This window comes from Heteronotia binoei, chromosome 16 (genome assembly GCF_032191835.1).
Source record: "Heteronotia binoei isolate CCM8104 ecotype False Entrance Well chromosome 16, APGP_CSIRO_Hbin_v1, whole genome shotgun sequence".
Taxonomy (NCBI): domain Eukaryota; kingdom Metazoa; phylum Chordata; class Lepidosauria; order Squamata; family Gekkonidae; genus Heteronotia; species Heteronotia binoei.
In genome coordinates this window covers 52,348,216-52,354,198 of record NC_083238.1, presented here as the reverse complement: position 1 = coordinate 52,354,198, position 5,983 = coordinate 52,348,216, and positions in this window count along the sequence as shown.

The window sequence follows — 5,983 nt, the reverse complement described above, 5'->3', positions numbered from 1 at the left end:
GCCCATGCCGCCTTCTCCAAGTAGCATGTCTGTGCAGAAGTAACCTTGTTTATTGCCTTCGCAGTACATTTCAATTACCCCGAACCTCCTCGATAATGAATATTCGCATAGCAAACTGTAATATTCGTGCATTACTGATGTATATGCTCCATGTTATCTGCGCTTGGAATCTCTCTGAAAATGGCAATATATTTTCTTCTGTCCTATTATCTTCATTTTAATCTGCTGCCAACAGCAGGCATAGATGTAGCATGTCTAAGTCTAGCGGATGATCTAACAGCACAGAAATCTAATTGGCCGGTATGAAATGTTAAAGACTTCTTGAAATTCCTTTGGATCATAATGCAACGAGCGCGTTCAATCTTCTAGAAAATGGAGAAGCCCTGTGATTAGGTGGTTACAAGCATTCTTCTCATCTCCCGGTCTTTTACTTGACAAAGAAGGAACGTCTCTCCTTGTGAGATGCTGATGCAATTTCCCGGTTCATACTTTATCTCACACTCACATTGATCACTTTGCAAGGTAACAAAAGTTGGAGCAAGGGCATTCTTGTTGATAGCTGCTGGGACGGGGGAGAAATATCACCTAGCTTTCAACTGTAAGAAATAAGTGTATGTTTCATGGGCGGTCCTCTGTAGAAGAGTCCCCCAGTTCCTAACTTCATCTAATCATAAAGTCGGTGTCTTTGTGATTAAATGGAGCAGTTAACAAATGTGTTTAATTCCAAAGTGCCTGAATGTATTTCATTACAACCTTACTTCTTCTGGATAGTGAACACATAGATAAAATAAGTCCTTTAATATCATATATTTTGCATCTAGGATTCATAACAGTGTAGCTAAATTCCGACTCCAGGTGCTCTCGCATTGGGGTAACTTCACATGGTTGCCAGGCTCCAGGTGGGGCCTGGGGATCTCCTGGAATTACAGCTCATCTCCAGACTACGGAGGTCAGTTCCCCTGGAGGAAATGGATGCTTTGGAGCAGGGGTGTCGAACTCATGAGGGCTGGATCTGACATGTGAGACCTTGCCGGATCAGGCTGTGTATGTCATAAAATGTAAGGATGAAGAAGATGGTGAGGGGTCTGGAGACCAAGTCCTATGAGGAAAGGTTGAAGGAGGTGGGGATGTTTAGCCTGGAGAGGAGGCGGCTGAGAGGTGATAGGATCACCATCTCCAAGTACTTGAAGGGCTGTCATCTAGAGGATGGTGTGGAATTGTTTTCTGTGGCCCCAGAAGGTAGGACCAGAACCAATGGGTTGAAATTAAATCAAAAGAGTTTCCGACTCAACCTTAGGAAGAACTTCCTGACCGTTAGAGCGGTTCCTCAGTGGAACAGGCTTCCTCAGGAGGTGGTGGGCTCTCCTTCCTTGGAGGTTTTTCAACAGAGGCTAGATGGCCATCTGACAGCAATGAAGATCCTGTGAATTTAGGGGGAGGTGTTTGTGAGTTTCCTGCATTGTGCAGGGGATTGGACTAGATGACCCTGGAGGTCCCTTCCAACTCTAGGATTCTAATGCCAGGTAGCAGAGATATGGCCTGGAACCTGTCTACCTCCAGGACCGCCTTTCCCCATACTCATTCCCATAGGGTATAATGGAGAACTAATCAGCGGGTATCTGGGGCTCGGGAAGGGATATTTTTTGAGGTACAGGAACCAAATTTTCAACATAGCATCCAATGATGCTCCTCAAAACACCCTCCAAGTTTCAAAACGATTGGACCAGGTGGTCCAATGGAGGGGAGGCATTTAAAAGGAGTGCGGTCCCTTTCAATGTGATGGCCAGAACTCCCTTTGGAGTTCAATCGTGCTTGTCACAACCTTGCTCCTGGCTCCACCCCCAATGTCTCCTGACTCCACCCCCAAAGTCCCCAGATATTTCTTGAACTGAACTTGGCAACCTTGCCCAGGCTGCATATTTGACACTTCTGCTTCTAGGGCATCATATGATCTTCCCAGGCTCCACCCCCAAATCTCCAGAAGTTTTCAGGAGTAGCACCCTTATCCTCATTCACTGTCAGTGGCCAGGAAGGACCTGCCAACTGTGTAACAGCATCAAGGTTTCTTTCTTTCAAAAGGAGAAAGTTGGTACAACATTGAAATCATTCCAGTGGATTTAACAATTAGAAACTGAGCTGGTACGGTGAATGCAATCTACTACTTGTTTGTAAATTGTTCATATTATTAACATGCATTGAAGATAAATCATCTCTTTTCCTAACCTGTTATCTGATGGGATCTGTTGGAAAGATAGGTTATAGAAATAGCAATTAATTTCTGCTAGGCCAATGGGAGGAACACGTTACCATTGTAAGCCTCTCCGAGTCTCTGATTCAGAGAGAAGGGTGGGGTATAAATCTGCAGTTTTCTTCTTCTTCTTCTTCTTCTTCTTCTTCTTCTTCTTCTTCTTCTTCTTCTTCTTCTTCTTCTTCAATACCTATAGCTTATTATGATGTATATTCTATGATATATGGCTTTTTTCACCTACTAGGAAGAAGAAGAATGTAGATTTATACCCCGTCCATCTCTCTGAAACAGAGACTCAGAGTGGCTTACAATCTCCTTTATCTTCTTCCCCCACAACAGACACCTTGTGAGGTAGGTGGGGTTGAGAGAGCTCTCACAGCAGCTGCCCTTTCAAGGACAACCTCTGCAAGAGCTATGGCTGACCCAAGGCCATTCCAGCAGGTGCACGTGGAGGAGTGTGAGAAAATGACCCCTCTGTCACAAACATGGTTGCCAGGGCGCCTGGAGAAGTACGCTTGCATCCGCCTGGCCAGTGAATGCGAGCAAAGCTATCCAGGGACTGTGTAAGCCTCCCGTGTACCTATTACTAATTATACAAGTGCTTGAGACGGGCACAGAGTGTCTGCAGCCGCACACAAACATTTCCCCGCTACCGCGTGGAAGCCGCCATGGCGAGGAGGAGGCTACGCCGCGACGGAGCTGTCCAGGCGGACGGTGTTGAAGCGCTAAGCATGGAAATCACTGTGTTTCGCTTACACCACATGTAGCCATCTTCCTGCCTGGTTGGGTTTCATTCCTTCTAAGTGGGAACCTCACGTACACACCTTGAGTCATTCCTAGCCCGCAAGCAACCTATCTAGTTTATGAATGGATTAATGGTTCCACAATCAATCCTGATTGCCAAGTAATATCCTGAACAACAGGCTTCGCCCAGGAGATGATGAGAAAGAGGAAGGATCTCTCCTGATACATTCAAGCCCTTTTGTCTACACCGGAATACCTAGGCTCATATCTGATTCTCTATTGTCACATTCCCAGTTAATCCCATCTCATCCCAATCACCCAACTATCCACATACTGATATCATTGGAGCCGCCCCAGGCCCTGTCGCAACTTGGAAGTTTCCAGGATGCCCAGGATGAAGGTGATGCTCATTGGTTGAAGCACACACCCAATCAGGTGTCGCCATTGGCTCGCCATTGGTCCAGCCGATGTCCAGCCTTCTTGGTCATCAGCAGAACCTCCCATTACCACTCCCAGTCACCTCCCATCCCCTCAGGACTAAGGTGACTCTATATAACCTGTGGACTAGCTACCCACAGGTGTGCCTTCTACTCAGTAACCCCCATTCCCGCTGTGTAGTTACACCCCCGATTCCTGATCAGTTTCGGGACCTTTCCCCCATTTCCTCATTCGTCGCCATCGGAGCCTTCCCTTGGAGTCTGCGAGAGGTAGTATTACCCTGTATGTCCATCCTTTATGTTCCCCTATCGATCTCTCTATATTTCTTAGACCTGTGTGAATGTGTGATTGATTTTGTACCTTGAATGAAAGAACTATTGTTTCAAATAAACCACAATTGATTTTATTAAATTAGAGTCCTTTATTGAGCTTTGACTCTCTGATCGGTTGAGCCTCGTATACACAGATAACAAAGATTCCTTTTTGGGGCTAGCTGTCTCTCAGTCTAATTCCCCAAGTTATTTTGAGAGCAGTTTCCCTAACAGGAGTGGGGGATCAAACCCGGTTCTCCCAGATAAGAGTCCGCACACTTCACCACTACACCAAACTGACTCTCGGAGAGAACTGCTATGGTCTGGTGGATGGAACATTTTGCTTTTTATTCGGCTGGGCTACACATTTCACTGTAGCTGCTAACTTCCCAGTGGGGCTTGGAGATCTCCTGAAATGACAACTAATCTCCTGCCTACAGAGTTCAATTCACCTGGAGAAAATGGTAGCTTTAGTGAGTGGAGTCTGTTGATTACTTTCCTGCTGAGTTCCTTCTCCTCCCCAAACTCTGCCCTTCCCATGCTCTACCCCTTAATCTCCACGGATTTCCTAAACTGGGTTTCGCAACCCTACCTCCAACATGGTCCATCGCTCCTGTGAGTACAGGTGTGACACTCTCTAAGTGGGCTTAACCAGATGCCACACCTTTATTAACTTTGCACAGTTTACCTGCAATAAGGTAAAAGGTCGCCCCCTGTGCAAGCACCAGTCGTTCCCGACTCTGGGGTGACGTTGCTTTCACATTTTCACGGCAGACCTTTTCACAGGGTGGTTTGCCATTGCCTTCCTCAGTCGTCTACACTTTCCCCCCAGCAAGCTGGGGACTCATTTTACCAACCTTGGAAGGCTGAGCCAACTTCGAGCCGGCTACCTGAACCCAGCTTCCGCTGGGATTGAACTCAGGTCGTGAGCACAGCTTAGGCTCTCTAAACTTGAACTTCCTTCCTGTTTGTTTTGATTATGGTTTAATATTGTGTGAATTGTGTTAAAGGAGATTTTGATGTTTTTTTAAAATGTTTGTCCCCTTGAAAGCCCTAATTAGGCAGCAAGACAGGATAATGTTTTTTAAAATAAATAAATAAATAAATAAATAAATAAATAAATAAATAAATAAATGTCTATATACAACATTTCACAGAAATATTTATTGCTTTCCAAAACAGGTAGATTCCACTCTCAGCTTGCATGCCCTGGGGATAATGAATTACCTGTCTGGAATGTATAAAGGCATTCAACTGGTAATTTTTTTTAGAAAAAAACCCTGATTTATTAAATTATGGGTCTCTCTCCGTCGAGCCATTTGCAGCCTATGACAAAATGACATCATTATCATCCTCTCTTATTCCCTCTGATTATGAGATGTATAAGTGGTTTCTGTAAGTTCATTGAGAGACTGAACAATTGTGGGATTACTATTTACTTCTCTGGAATGAAACATTAACATTTTCCTCAGCACTCCATGGGGAAAAAAAGAACCCACATCATGGAACAACTACATAAAGTTTTATGAATATACAGCTCTAATTTCAGTCTGTGCCACGGGTCAGCCAGGGCTCAGCAATAACGAGGACTCCTGAGGAGAAGAGGACTCCTTGAGGGAAGAGGAGCCTCAAGTAGTCAGCCTTGAATCAACAGGAGTTCAGCAGGAAGAGAAGGAGATGCAAGCTTATCGCAGCAGACAGCTGGTGCAGAGCCAACAACGCCCTCCAGCCCTGATGCAGCAGGTGAGCCTCAGTTAGCTGTTCCCAGGCCACCAGTATCTCCCACACCCATAGAACACTGCAGGCAGAAGTTGAGAACAGAACTACAGGCATGGAGGCAAAGTGTACGCCTAATAGCCTGATGCCAGCTACTTGCTGATGACGAGGCTGAGTAGCTGCAGGATTGCTTCTGAGCGGCTGCAAGCATGACTCTTCGGACACTGTAGTTCCTCCCCTCCACAAACCCCACCCTCCACAGGCTCCATCCCACAAATGTCTCCACACAAATGTCTCCAGGTATGTCCTAACTCCAAGGTGGCAGCTCTAGTAACCACATCCCACACAGCAAATTCCACAAGTTATCTTTGTAGTTTTAAGAAGGGCTTTTGTGTGTGTGTGTGTTACTTAGGGTTGCCAATCCCCAGGTGGGGGCAGGGGATCTCCCAGTTTGGAGGACTTCACCCCGCTTCAGGGTCATCAGAAAGCAGAAGGGGAAGGGATGACTGCAGGAAACTCTGTTATT